Raw genomic sequence first — 15,047 nt, 5'->3', positions numbered from 1 at the left:
CAGGATTTATTCAGGGAAAACTACTCATATGACGACTGAAACACCCACAGAAGAATGAAACACAAATATGAAAGCTCAAGATTTAAAGGGTATATTTGAAAAGTTGATTTTTCTTTCCTTTCCCCTAAATAAAGAGAATCCTCAGCAACTCCTCCCAGCCTCCCTCATTAAACAGCTCTCCATCCCATGCACAGAATACACAAATCCCAAACCACAAATCCCAATTAGTCTGGCACAGATGTAACTTTAAGGCTCTTTGGTACTGTATATTAGACTATGTGAAAATTTCAGCTACTCTTCTGACCTCAAAGATAAACAGATTATCTTTTCCAAATGCACAGGTTATAGTTATTCATATCTCTGCCCTCTGTCACAATCACAAGTAACAACAGCAATCAGATCATTACAGGGGAGTGGGCTGGGGAAATGGGAAGTGCTGAAATTCAGCCTCCCTGGGAAAAACAAGTCACGTTACCATATGCATAAGAAATGTTACATTTTGATTGCCTGATGGTTGAGGATATTTCTAAAGAGTCTTTGCTCAGTTTTATGGCCTCTGTGCTCTCAGCCTCTCTCCCTGGCTCCAGTTCTCAACCCACACAGGGGCAAGTCTCATGACTCAGGCCCTGCACTGATGGAACACACTGGAAATCCCGCCTTGTTTCTCATCAAGTTTTCAGCAAGGAAAAAATGTCATAAACGTGTCCTTGGCAATGCTGCAGTGATTGCCAAGAGCTGAGCACATGCAGAGTGCATGTTGCCATCCAGGACCACTCACTATCTGGAAAGCAGCTCCTGAGCACGTTAGAGGGGACTTGCCTGCCAAAAGTGTGCCAAAGTGTGAGCTGTTGGGGTCTGGCAGACAGTAAAAGCACTGTATATCATCCCTTGGCCCATGCACACTCTAGATAAGCTCAAATGCTTGGAAAGTTATCTTACAGCTGCAGGAGCAGATAAGTGAAAGCAGAGGAGCACTTAGATGATGCCCATGAAAAAATGTGTCTCAGTCACTGCTTTATTATGATCATGCATTAGTGTGATGATCCATTCATTTTGGATGTTTTCTGTATGAAAACAAATTATTTACCACCAATATACAACATCTATATGGATTAAAGAGGAGTACATATTAGATATGAGCTTGTCTCTTCTGCACAATTCTTTGGAGACAAGAGGAGCGGCAAATAAACTCTCAGACTATCTACTAAATAATGCATCTTCATATAATTAAGTATATCTCAGTCAGAAGACTTCAGCTTTTAGACTTTTTAGACAATTTTCAGAATAATAATCTGAGAAGTCCAATTTGGACATTGCAACTAGCATGGCTTTTATCTTATTTTATTTTAAACTTGTGAGTGGATAAATGAACTACTATTGTCTGATCAGGGCAAAATGGTTTCTGAAACTTAGGAGTACTCAGTTACCACAGTTTTCACTGTTACACATATTTTCCTCACTGACTAACATCTCACATTTCTACAGGCACAGGACCATTTATTTTACATGGAAACTAACACCAGCAATCCATTTTTCACTAGTTTTGCACAGTATGCCCTTGGCAGCAGCTGGAAATCACATGAGGTCAAAAATGCCAAAACAGAGACCTGGACTAGTGAATATACAGTCACAGAAGCCAAGCATGGAAAAGATGTTATTAAGAAAGTCATTTACAGGTTGAGCCATCTCTCACAGCCAGAGCCCATCAACCCAGTCAAATTCAGAGCCTAGCAGAAAACAGGGAATACTGGTGAGTCACAGATGTTTCAGCACTAAGTATCTTAGACCACAAGAACTCTTTTCCATAAATTTATTACCCCTTCAGGTTCAAATCCAGGTAATAATTTGCTGGGCTTCCCATGCATAAGGCACACACAATCCAGACCAGTCAGCTTCAAACAACATCTTGATTGTAAGGCAGCAGAACAGGTGAATGGTGAAAATATATGCTTGCAATCAGGTAAATGCATAGAAGGCAAGAGAACAAAGAAAGTTCTTCCTATTTGCATGACTTTTGTCACAAAACTGGTGCTCTGGAGCATGAGATGCTTGCATGCTCTGCTGAGCCAAGTGGCAAAGGCTTAGGAGAGGCTCACAGAGCCCTGTCTGGGAGCCACTGCAGAAGCATCACCTCACAAGTCCCCACGTCCCTCCTTGGCCAGGGTGCTGGGACCTCCCAGGTTCCTCCCACAGGGCACATCAGCCAGGCACAGCCACAGCCCCCAGGAGACAGCACAGCTGCACCTGTGTCCTGCCCCAGGCACAGGAGCTGTCCTGCATTCTGCACAGGGCCAGAAATGCTAAGAGTGTGCTGTGCCTACATCCAGCTGTGAAAAGGTCCCATCTGTGCATCCTTCACAATTTTCCACATCACAAGAAAAGCAGATTTTAAAGTACTATCAAAGCTGTTCATATAAATAACCCTTCTAACAGGCAGTCTGCCTGCAGTTTTATTTCACCTCTAGCTTGTAGCTGAAGCATTACCATAGTCACAGAACTGCTTTCCTGCTGTTCTGGTGTATGACAGTCACTGGAAATACAAGTGCTATTGAAAAGTGATGTTCTGTAAATCACCTGCATTACCAGTAAATCCTGGAACTTCTTAAATAACTGAAGAGTAAGAATGACTTGTGCCCTTCATGTCTAAAGATCCAGACAAGCTTCAGTATTCTCTTTTGTATTTCAGATAAGCCTGTTTTCCAAAGAAAAGAAGGCGGCTCAGAATACTCAGGCCTGCCCTGAGTGCTGGTGCCCAACAACCACAATACCCAGTGGTGTCACCTGATGCCCCTGTGCTGAATGCAACCCCTGCCAGGCAGGTCCCCAGCCACCGGGCTGCAGAGGGAGAAGTGTTGAAGCTAATTCAGCTTTCTGCACTGCATCACTGCACCACACGTCCCTCTCTGAGACTTCTTCTTCTGTACAGATGGTGTCAAGTGTGAGGCAGATAGAGAAAAGCAAAAGAGCTGAAGATCATGAAATAATAGAATTTTCAGTCCTCAGGGATGTAAGGAGAGTCACCATTAAAACCTCTACCTTGGACTTTCGGAGAGCAGATTTTGGCCTATTCAAAGAACTGATTCAGAGCATACCCTGGGAAACAACCCTTAAAGGTAAGGGGGTCCAGGAGGGATGGACATGTTTTAAGAGGGAGATTTTGAATGCACAGCAACAGGCTGTCCCAGTGTGCCGAAAGGCCAGCCGGAGGGGAAGACAGCCAGCTTGGTTAAATAGGGAGATTCTGCCAGAAATCAGGGATAAAAAGAAAGTTTACAGACTATGGAAAAAAGGGCTGGCTACTTATGAAGAATTTACAGATAGAGCTAGGTCATGCAGGAAAAAAATTAGGGAAAGAAAAGTGGAATTTGAAATAAATTTGGCTATTTCAGTTAGGGATAACAAAAAGTCCTTTTATAAATACATTAATAACAAAAAGAGGGGCAAGGAAAACCTCCATTCTCTGTTGGACTTGGAGGGAAATATAGTTAAGGAAGATGAGGAGAAGGCTGAGGTACTTAACACCTACTTTGCCTCAGTTTTCACCAGTAAGACAGGTGGCCCTCAAGACAACTGGCCTCTGGAGCTGGTGGACAGGGAGAGGGAGCTGAATACCCCTCCTGTATTCCAGGAGGAAATAGTGACCGACTTACTGAGCCAGCTGGATCCTAACAAGTCTATGGGACCAGATGGGATCCATCCCAGGGTGATGAAGGAGCTGGCAGAAGAGCTTGCCAAACCGCTCTCCATCATCTTCCAACAGTCCTGGCTCTCTGGGGAGGTCCCAGATGATTGGAGGTTGGCGAATGTCACCCCAATCCACAAAAAGGGCTGCAAGCAGGACCCTGGCAACTACAGGCCTGTCAGCCTGACCTCTGTGCCTGGCAGGGTTATGGAGCAGTTCATCCTGAGTGCAATCACACAGCACCTTCAGGGTGGACAAGGGATTAGACCCAGCCAGCATGGGTTTAGGAGGGGCAGGTCCTGTCTGACCAACCTGATCTCTTTCTACAATCAGGTGACCCACCTGGTGGATGAGGGGAAGGCTGTGGATGTGGTCTATCTGGACTTCAGCAAGGCCTTTGATACTGTCTCCCATAATATACTCCTGAAAAAGCTGGTAGCCCATGGCTTAGACAAGTGTAGCCTCTCCTGGATTAAGAGCTGGCTGGAGGGTCGGGCCCAGAGAGTGCTGGTGAACGGAGCTGCATCCAGCTGGCGGCCAGTCACCAGTGGTGTTCCCCAGGGGTCTGTATTGGGTCCAGTCCTGTTCAACATCTTTATTGATGATTTAGATGAGGGGATTGAGTCCATCATCAGCAAATTTGCTGATGACACCAAGTTGGGAGGGAGTGTCGACCTGCTGGAAGGCAGGAGGGCTCTGCAGAGGGATCTGGATAGACTTGAGAGATGGGCTGATTCCAATGGGATGAAGTTCAACAAGGCCAAGTGCCGGGTCCTGCACTTTGGCCACAACAACCCCCTGCAGCGCTACAGGCTGGGCACAGAGTGGCTGGAGAGCAGCCAGGCAGAAAAGGACCTTGGAGTACTAATTGACAGGAAGCTCAACATGAGTCAACAGTGTGCCCAGGTGGCCAAGAAGGCCAATGGGATCCTGTCCTGTATCAAAAATAGCGTGGCTAGCAGGACCAGGGAAGTGATCCTTCCCCTGTACTCTGCATTGGTGAGGCCACACCTTGAGTACTGTGTTCAGTTCTGGGCCCCTCAGTTCAGAAAGGATATTGAGATGCTGGAGCGGGTCCAGAGAAGAGCAGCAAGGCTGGTGAAGGGAGTGGAGCACAAGCCCTATGGGGAGAGGCTGAGGGAGCTGGGGGTGTTTAGCCTGGAGAAGAGGAGGCTCAGAGGTGACCTCATCACTGTCTATAACTACCTGAAGGGAAGTTATAGCCAGGTGGGGGCTGGTCTCTTCTCCCAGGCACTCAGCAATAGAACAAGGGGGCACGGGCTTAAGCTCTGCCAGGGGAAATTTAAGTTGGATATCAGAAAAAAATTTTTTACAGAGAGAGTAATCAGGCATTGGAATGGGCTGCCCGGAGAGGTGGTGGATTCACCATCCCTAGAGATCTTTAAATGCAGATTGGACGTGGCGCTGGGTGCCATGATCTAGTAAATGAGCTAGAGTTGGACCAAGGGTTGGACTCGATGATCTTGGAGGTCTTTTCCAACCCAATCGATTCTATGATTCTATGATTCTATGATCTATAGATCTGCAACTAATAACCAGTAAGATCAGGAAGAAAGAGAGACCCCAATATGATGGTAATAAAGAGAAGGAAAAGGATGTGTCAGCTACTTATAGGGAAAGGGAGTACATGTAAGAGAAAGCTGGAATGTTGAGCAGTAAACTATGGAAATACAAATACTGGCCACCCATCCTTAGGGAGCTGTGTTGGAGGGTGGATAAGGAGAACCCAGCCACAAAGACATTATATCAGAGCCAGCTAGTTAAAAAGCAGCTCAGCTATGTTTCCAGTACAGAGTTTGAGATGACTCTGGTGTACCAGAAGCCCTTTGCCTTCCTGACAGATGCACTTTGGCTTAGCGAACTTAGGAGTTAGAAATGAGTGTTACTGGGACTGTTCTGTGGTCACGCAAGAAACTGAGGGTTGCACTTGTCCTTAGTGACCTTCCAACAACAGACTCACAAATACAAGCCTCTGACATGCTGATCCTTACAAGCATTTTGGAAATTTGGCAGCAAAATGCCCCAGTTAACTCCTTTCCTGCTCCTCCCTACATCTCACAGAAGACAGCAAGCCCAGATTTTCAGCCCTACTGTGTCTGTCTGGTAGTGGAAAGCCAAGTTAAAACGCCAGGAGCAACTTCAAATTCCCCTTCCCAAGCAAACTTCTGTTCAGAAGGGATAGAAATTGCAATGAAAACTTGTCTGAAGCACAGCCAGTAACTCAAATGAAACGAAATATACCCATTACAGGCTTGATTTTTATTTTCAGGTAACAGTATACAAAGCTAAACTCTAAACATGCTAATTTGACCTTTCAATTTGGATAAGGCTTTAAAATCTGTATCATAACTTTTTGGTATAAGAACAGAACACTAAAATAATCCATCACCAGTGATTTATTTAAATAAAGGTTGTATTCCTAATTGTTTCATACCATTTTAAAGCTATTGGCCCTTTGCTGAACTTCAACAAATGAGAGCTTTGAAAATACAGCTATTAAGAGAGATTAATAACAGCTTCTCATCTCTTATCCCAGGAGCCCAAGATGTTCTCCCATTATTGCTATTGCTCTCCACATACTCTTCATGCAGAATTAAAGAAAAGGGCACGAGAATGTGGGAGCCGTATGCAGTTTCCAATTGTAAAGATATGGCAAGAGAGGCAATAATATTTTGTTTCAAAGCATAGCCTACTCAGTCCAGTGAAATTATTTTGGCCTTTAAAATTGCAAATCTACTTAAAACTAGAGGTCACTGAGCACCCAAGTTGCCATGCAGCAGTAGTGCTGTCAAGTGCCTTCAAAGCTCAGTGTTAACAGAACCTCTGACTAGTGCTGATGTCTGTGCTGATGTCAGTGGTCTCTTTCATCAGTATTTATTATTAAACAATAGAATCTAACTTTATACTGCTTGTGTGGCTACAGTATTTTAGGTAATCAAGGAGTTAGAATTTCCAACAAGTGAGATTTCTTCAGAGCAAGGTCAGAACAGTTCTAACAAAACTTAATTGCTCTGATTATAAATAACTGCCTTCTGAATCTCTGCAACTTACTCCCCCTTATTGAAGGAAATAAACAATGAGCAGTTATCAAACAGATATCAGATGCTCCCATGTGAGATAAACGCTGAGACTTAAATAGAGTCAACTACCTGTTTTGGAGGTCACTCAATGTTTACCCAAAGAAATCCTGACCATTTTTCTATGAGGAGTACAGCAGCTAATGCAATACAATACATCTAAAAAGGAGAATGTTCAAAGCAAATTAAATCTCTTTGGTAACATAACTGCTTGTTATAAATCAAGACAAGGTTGTCACCCATCTTGAATCAAGGTTAATCTACTCATAGCCATTAAATTCACACACATGCATTATCAGGGATCTCTTTTACAGCTTCTCACTGCAATAATTTGACATGCTACCAGCTGAACTGGGAGCAGCATGACATTTCATATCACAGATGTGGAAAAGCCAGGAAGGATTTGTACTGTTATCTCTGGCTTTCAGGCTATGCTTTTAATTATACAGGACCAAGATCAGTAGGAACTGGTTAGCAACACATAGCAAGGCAAAGCTGTAAATGCATGGGAAAACAAGACATTCTGGCACACTATTGGCTTTTTTCTCAGCAGATGATGGAGAATATTTCTGCAGAGCAACAGAAGTGCTAACCTAGCTCCTCATGGGTAAAAAGTTACCAAGCTAAGCCTTATCATTCCCAAAGGTTAGAAATTAGTGAATGCTGCAGCCCAGTTTGTATCCTCCCTGCTAACAAGCTGAAAATTTTATTCCATTTAGTAGATTTTGCTGCACTAAGTGACAAACCTCCATCTAAAAGATACCAAGTTTTTCTGTGAGAAATCCTGAACCACAGAGGAAAATCGGAATCCTATTCCACTGTTCATATTTCCAGGAATCACCTACAAAAACCTAGCAGGAGTAAAAGCCATATGTTTGGGTAAGAATAGACACACTCCTGTGTAGCTTTGCAAAGTGAGCAAATCAACAGCAGTTTTATATCACTTGAAGACCTGCCCCTCTTCTGCTGCCTTGCACACCACAAACAGCTGGGCAGTCTGTGAGAGCACTGCAAATCTCTGCAAGCTCCAAAAGTCTAAGGAAAAGCTATGGTAAACACAAGATAAATGCAAACTTAAAAACTGTTTCCTCCTCAATCAAAGAGGATTGCTTTAAGGCATCCAGACTAAGTGCATTTAGTGACCCGCTAGCATTTGCTGCCAAAAACCAGCTGGATTTGAAATGTTAAAGCCTCAACTTTGATTAACTGTGCAGTAATCTATGAGGGCAGCTGCTCTAAAACACTGAACAGATTTATCTTTAAAAGGAAAAAGCACAAAATGTTTCCTCTCATGAAGTTTCCTAAAAAACCCCTTGACATACACTTTTGAAAACAGATAGAGAGGTAGCAAATATACAGATCAGACTAAAAGAGAGATGAGACATTGTCTATTTTTGCAGTAGGAGTAAACACAAATTTTAGACTAATTGTCCTGCTTTAACGTTACCAGAGGTATTGTTAGTGCCCAAGATTAAACTCAAAGCAGTGGCACGTTCAGCATATGCTGTGCATTACTGAATGGAAAGCCAAAGCCAGAGGCTGAGTAGTTTATCTTACATTTAACAAAATTCACAAGATCCTCCAAGCTCCATTCTGTGTGAAATGGCTGTACCGATGATGTGAACACTCCCTAGGAGCACTCAGTGGATGCAGAAGGAACAGCACCAGGCTCTCAGAAATTGCAATGTGCCATTCACAAACAATCCCCTAAATCAGGTTTAAAATAGGTCGTAAAAGAGATTTCAGTGAATTACAAGTTCAATGAGTTCACCCATTGATATACACTTTCCAAAGCAGCATTTTCACAGATTAAAGCAGCACCACCCTCAGTATATTACAAAGGTGTAATTACCTGGCAGCAAATTACACATTTTTGCTAAAGAAAGATGACTGAGGCTTTTTATGCAGACCTGCGTAGGCACCACGCACTTTAAACTGGATGAAGGTTAAGCTTCTTAAATTCACATCGAAAAACATATTCAAACATCCCACATGATGCTTCACCTTACACAGCCAAACGACCCAGAGTTTCCTCATGAGGATCTGGTGAACGCAGGGACCTCCAGGAGAGCTGAAGGAGGGGGAGCGTTGACCTAGGACAGCACTCACGGCCTCGGCACAGCCAGGAACTACAGAAAGACTACGGGAGTAAATGCCAAACTGAAAAGAGGTTCATGGAGCTTTCCCTTCCAAAGGCATTTCTCTTGTAAATTAAGGAAGGATCTACTCAAACTGGGCTCCCAAGTCAGGAAGGGAACAGTGTCTAAATGCAAATACAGACATCTGGAACAAGAGGCAGCTGTCTGGAACTACTCAGCATCAAGTCAGTCAACATGACAGGCTTCTGCCTGTCTGACAAAGTGTAAAGAATGGCCATATTCTCTGCCAAGATGCACCTTTAAAAGGATCCAAGTGTAGTCTGAAGTGACCTGCAGCATAACTGCCCAGCACTGCTGAAGCTGAGGCAGGGAGGAGAGCAGCAAAAAGGACACAGCTGCACAGCCACATGCCAGTAAGAAAACCACAGTGGTAACTGTGACATGGCCATCAGAGACCAACCAGATGTCCAAACAGTATGGGAAGCATTTCCTGAAAAGAAACACTTTATCAGAAGAGTCCAAGTCATATTTGCTGTTTATCCCCATTTCTGCATGAAGGCTTTCTGAGTTGTGATTTATGCACACTTTAATCTCTTTTAGAAACTAAGAGAATTTTAACCTTCCTTTCTGAAAGAGGCAAAGGGAGATCAGGTCTTCAGCATAATGAATATTCCTCTTATTCCCATAGCTCTACACCAACTCTTACAATCAACCAGGCCCAACTACAACATTCCTAATCACTGCTGCATGGTCAGAGTCACAGTGTGTTAACCCCTGGATCTGCAGCACTGAAGATAATAAAGGTTGGACAGAAGTAAAGTAATTCAAAAGACTAAAATACTGGTGAGGTTTAAAATACCATTATCTATCAACATTATCTTAGAGTGCACACAAAGGCACTGTAAGAATCCCTTTTGCCCTTGGAAAGGACTATAGCTTTTTTTAACATCACAGAGATTTTCTTAATCTTTCCTCAGTACATTGGAATGATCCTATAAATTTTCTGACTTGTCTTGCAAATTAATTCTGCAAATACGGCTCTAGAGGCTGATTCTCCCTATGCCTGCACTCTGTTTAATTACGCTCAAGGAAAAGCAGCAGCAGCTGAGGACAGAATGCTGCTGTTCCTGCCAGGGAAGTGTTCAACAATCCCTGGGAGCAGGAGTAAATGCACTGCAGGTGCCAGGACAAATGGGATCCAGCTGTTTTAACACAGCCCCTCAAAACTGCTGGAGAGGGCACTGCAAGTGGGATGGCAGGTCCAGATACTTTAATGCTTTTTCCCTCCAGATATTTCTAGTTTTAGGAATAACTCATGGAGAAGAGGGAAACTCTACTAGGTGCTCCAAATGGTTTGACTGACATTTTGGAGCTTGGCAAAACCCCATATGGCTAAAAGTTACAATCAGCGCTTGGCATTGGGCCATGCAGCCATTACATTTGGTACCATCAAACACTATCCCTGTAACAGAGCTATTGGCACAGTAGGACAAAATGCTTTTCCTGATGCTACTTTCAAGGTCACCAGAAGTTTTAACTGAAGAAAACTTCTGCTGCAGATCACTGCCTCAGTGGGGTTCTGGGTCTTCAGCCTAATCTGTAGCCTGTCCCATTTCCTTCACACACAGAAGTTTCAATTCTCCACATTGGTCTCCTATGGAATTCATCTGCTGACAAATCACCCTTTGATATTAGTGATGATGAAACAACTTTCTCTCTGCTCCCAGCAAAAGCAAACGACTGATATTCTTCCATACATTCAGGTTGTTTGGCTGCTTGGCTCCAATGAAGCCTTTCACAGTCACCTATAATTTTGCTTGTTCTTCAGTCCTGAAGGCCCAAACTGACAGTAGGTGCCATTCTGCTTTTGGGGTTTTTTTTCAACTGATTGAATGGCTGCCTGAAAAAGTTTTTAGCTTACCTTCTTCTCCAGGTGAAAATGAGGCTCTGTGAATTTAAGATGAAATATCAAGGTGCACAGCTTGCTTTTTTATCTCCCCCCCCTTAAACATAAATCATTCTCTGTGAATAGTCTTTGCCCAAAGGAAAAGACAGCCCAACAATGAATTGAGGTCTGAAATGTGAAAGCACAGCAACACATTTTGGAACGGCAGTTTCTGATGGAGAGCAAATTAGTATGAACTGTAAAATTTAGAACAGAATCTGCCCTCAGTCACTAGCTTCTATTATTCTCAGTTTTCTCCTGAGGCTGATTGCAGTTCTCCTGTTCTATCAGCCAAATTCATATAGATCTTTTGCAGACAATTAATTAATTCAAGTCTTAAAATATTTACAAAAACAGGTGAACACTATTTTCACAAAGAGTAATTGTGAGTTGAGTAGGGGCAGATTGTCTTATGTATGGACAACACAGTAGAACAATATTCTGCTAGATCAGTATGTGCTTCTGCCACAGTTTCATCCCTTAATTCACATATTTGTTGTTTTCTTCAATAACTGTTAAAGAAATACATTGTCAAATCCTTGGCAAGCACATCAGAGCATCTCAGCAACTCTCCAAGGCACCATGGGTTGAATAAAGTTTAATCTCCAAGTATCCTGTCATTGCTGAGTAACATATTTACACTGATTGCAGAGGCCAGTCATCATGTTCATAAAGAAATCTCTTTCAAGGACTATTTGTATAGAAAAATATAATTTGTAGCTTTGAAGGACCAGGAAGAAATTAAAGAAAACAGATTCTACAAATTTCCTTTCACAGTCTTTCAAAAGAAAAAGCAGTTGCTTCTGCATATTGTGGGAACCGACTTCGATCTCAGAGAGAGAATAATGTGTGTTATTTTCCCAGGCAAAATAATTTCAGAAGGAAAAGTAGTGAGACATTTTGAATCACAGAATCATAGAATATCCTGAGTTGGAAGAGACCCACAAGGGTCATTGAGTCCAGCTCCTGTCCCTGCACAGGACCATTGTGCCTGAGCATTGTCCAAATGCTTCTTGAGCTCTGGCAGGCTTGGTGCTGTGCCCACTGCCCTGGGGAACATGTTTAGTGCCCAACCACCCTCTGGCTGTCTAAAATCCAACCTAAACCTCTCCTGAAACAACTTCAGGCCATCCCCTTGGGTCCTGTCACTACAGAGGAGAGATCAATGTCTGCCCTCCTCTTTCTCGCATGTTGAAGCTGTAGACTGTGATGAGGTCTCCCATCTTTCACAGTAACATTTAATAAATACATTAAAAAATCAGTAAGCATTCCACCAAGCCGTGTAAGAACAACAGCTCCACACTGGACACTTGGAAATATTTGTTCTATATTCCAATTAGCAATTTCCACTGAAACTTTTCACCCCTAAAATCCATAGTGAGAGGCTACTCCTGCTCATTTCTGTACATCCCAAAGGGATGATTGTATTGCCAGGGACACTACTGGGGCATTCCTTTAACCACACACATAGCCTGGCAGCTTCACAGCTGCAAACAGCTGTGCATCCTCAGAGCTCCTTTCAACAGAGCTGTGAAACAAGAGTGAGCACAAACCAACCAACTCCTCCAGCGCTGCTAGGAGAGAATTGTGCACTTAAATGAATGCTCAAGATTTTCCAGGTGTTGGGACCTGTTAGCTGTGAAGGTGCAATCAGCAATTCTTCATGACCCCAGTGATAACAGCCCTGCCTTCTGTGGTGCTTGACATCTTCAGATATTCAAATGCTATTCAGAAGGCACCAGAATGATCCTTGCATTTTACAGGGAGAAAGCAAGGAAGTGTGAGTTTAACCACAATTACCCACTAAGTCAACAGTCAAGTCAAAAACTAAAAAAAGATTCCTTCCTTAAATTCCAGTCCCAAACTTTACATATAAGAACTCAACGATTATTGGAAATACAATTTCTGTGACCTCTAAATTCCAATACTAACAGCAGAACAGCATGGCCATCTGAGCCTCTGTTCCCTGCCCTTGGCTACATATTGGATTCATACATCAAGACATATAGTGGTAGTTTTTTGTAAACTTTCTCTCCTTGTTGTACAGACTTTGGAATTGATTTGGGAGGAATTTTTGCCTCACAGCAAAATTACATGCCGGATTACAACAGCATCAAGTAAATGTGCTTTACTGAGTTTCCTTTAGGATTTAGTCATGGTTTTTACTTGTATCTATCTCAAAAGTAACTCTTCATTTCCAAGCATCACAATTCTTATGTAAAAGAGTTTTGTTACCTGCCTATTGTATTACCATTCCTAAACCCAGCACACTTATGTGACTTCACATTTGCCTAGATATTGCAGACATCAGACTAGAGAGGATAAGAAATTACTTTGAAGCCAAGAAATGCCTGAAATTTTCTTGAGCCTGCAAACAATGGAATCCTTTCCAAAGCACAGTTCTCAAAGCAAATGTTTCAGCAAGAGTGGTTTTCCAGACAAAAACTCAGGTCCATCCAGAAAACGAAGAGAGAGATCCTGAAGCAAGACTGGAAATTTTTGGAGGGCTGGAATTTTTCAGCCATTTGTATACAGTTCCATAGGCTCTATTAACCCCAATTCTATCCAATTCACAGAAATTACCTGTAAGGAACTAAGATTTATCATCACAACAAAAGTAAAATTTAACCTTCAGGGATAAACTGAAATCTTTGATCCAGGACTGACAACTCGCAGAAATTTCCAGGACATTCAAGGCTTTGGAGTTCTTGCTTTATGCATTTGCTCACATAATCCCATGCAGAACATCCGAGTCACTCTTGAAATCCACTGAATGATATTTGCTGGACAAGAGTAGAAAAAAATTTCCTTTGAATTCTGCAACATGTCAATGTTTTAAAGACAGATCTTGTCACTTCTTTGACAGGCACTGTGTGAAGCTGGCATTGACAGACAGTGAGAGCTTCAATGTGGTTTCAAATATATCACTCCACAATATATAATGTTAACTACAGCAGATATCAGGGTGGTGGAGCATCCACAGGGCTCTTTGAACAGAAGAGCCCTTCCCGCCTTCCTTTGTCTCACTCAGCTTAGCATAACTTGTGTGCCTGTGTGACTTCTGGAGAGGTTTATCATCTCCAATCAATCAATGTGATTAATTTTTAATCTTTTCTGGATTAGATCTGTTCCAATAGCCCACCTTTACGCAGCAAAAAGCATTGTTTTAAACGGCCAGCAAGTTGTGCAGAATTTGTTTCAGACTCTGGCCTGTCAGCATCAAGGCTCAAGCCTTAGACCAATCCAGGAGAACCAGGAGACTTTATTCTGAAACCTCAGGCAGGAGGATCTGGGTACTAGAGCTCATCAGCAGTCTGGTATTTCTCTTGACACTAATAATTTTTCAGGAAAAAAATACTGCTGGAGCAATATAGAGGAATGAAGTCTGAAGCACTGCTGCAACAACCCTTAAAATGATCAACATTATCTTAGGGTAACTTTGCTCTGAACAGACCCTGAGTATAAGAAGTGGCACTGGTTTTACAACCTGTTACTGGAAGAGCTGAGGGTTCTCAGTATTTCCTTGTCCATCTCCTGCTGCCTTGTCAGCTGCATCTGCAGACTTTCCTATGGCTGGTACAAACACAGCTGAGGAGGAGCTTTTATTCCAGGGAGCAGATTGGCACACTTCCATCTGCCTGATGTTAGACTTCCTGACTCAGTCTCTTTAGTCAGATGTACAGGGGCTGGAGGATGCCAAGTCTCACTGAAAAAAAAATGCACACCCTAAGGACAACAGATACTTGAGGTTTTCTGGGCAGCACCAGTCCTTTGATTATCAGGGCATGCTTTGGAATGGGCCTTCCTTAGCAGGGAACAGAAGCAGGCTCTTTGCCTCTCAAAGGTCTCCTTCACACAGTGTTTCACACCATCACATGGGTGCCTTTCTCACCAAGAGAGCTGAAATAAATTTATATGTGGGCTAGTTTTCTGCAGGCTTTAGCAAATGACCTCTTGACTCAATCAGCCAAACAGAACAAAAACAAAAGCAAAAAATGTTACTTTGCCCAGGAAACCAAGGCAGAAAGCTCAGGAAAATCCATTTGCCCTGGTGGAAAGGACACTGCCTAAGGTCCCTGTGTAGTAGGGAGGGGGTGACTTTTCACTGTATTTATCTTTGGCTGTGTCAGGTTCAATAGGGAGCTACAGATCTGGGAGATGCAGCTGGTTCCAAAAGCAGCAAAAGGTAAGAAAACAGTAAGGTTGAAACTTCCAGTGATGAG

Source organism: Pithys albifrons, chromosome 2, assembly GCF_047495875.1.
Source record: "Pithys albifrons albifrons isolate INPA30051 chromosome 2, PitAlb_v1, whole genome shotgun sequence".
Taxonomy (NCBI): Eukaryota; Metazoa; Chordata; class Aves; order Passeriformes; family Thamnophilidae; genus Pithys; species Pithys albifrons.
Note: the sequence above shows the minus strand (reverse complement) of the source record.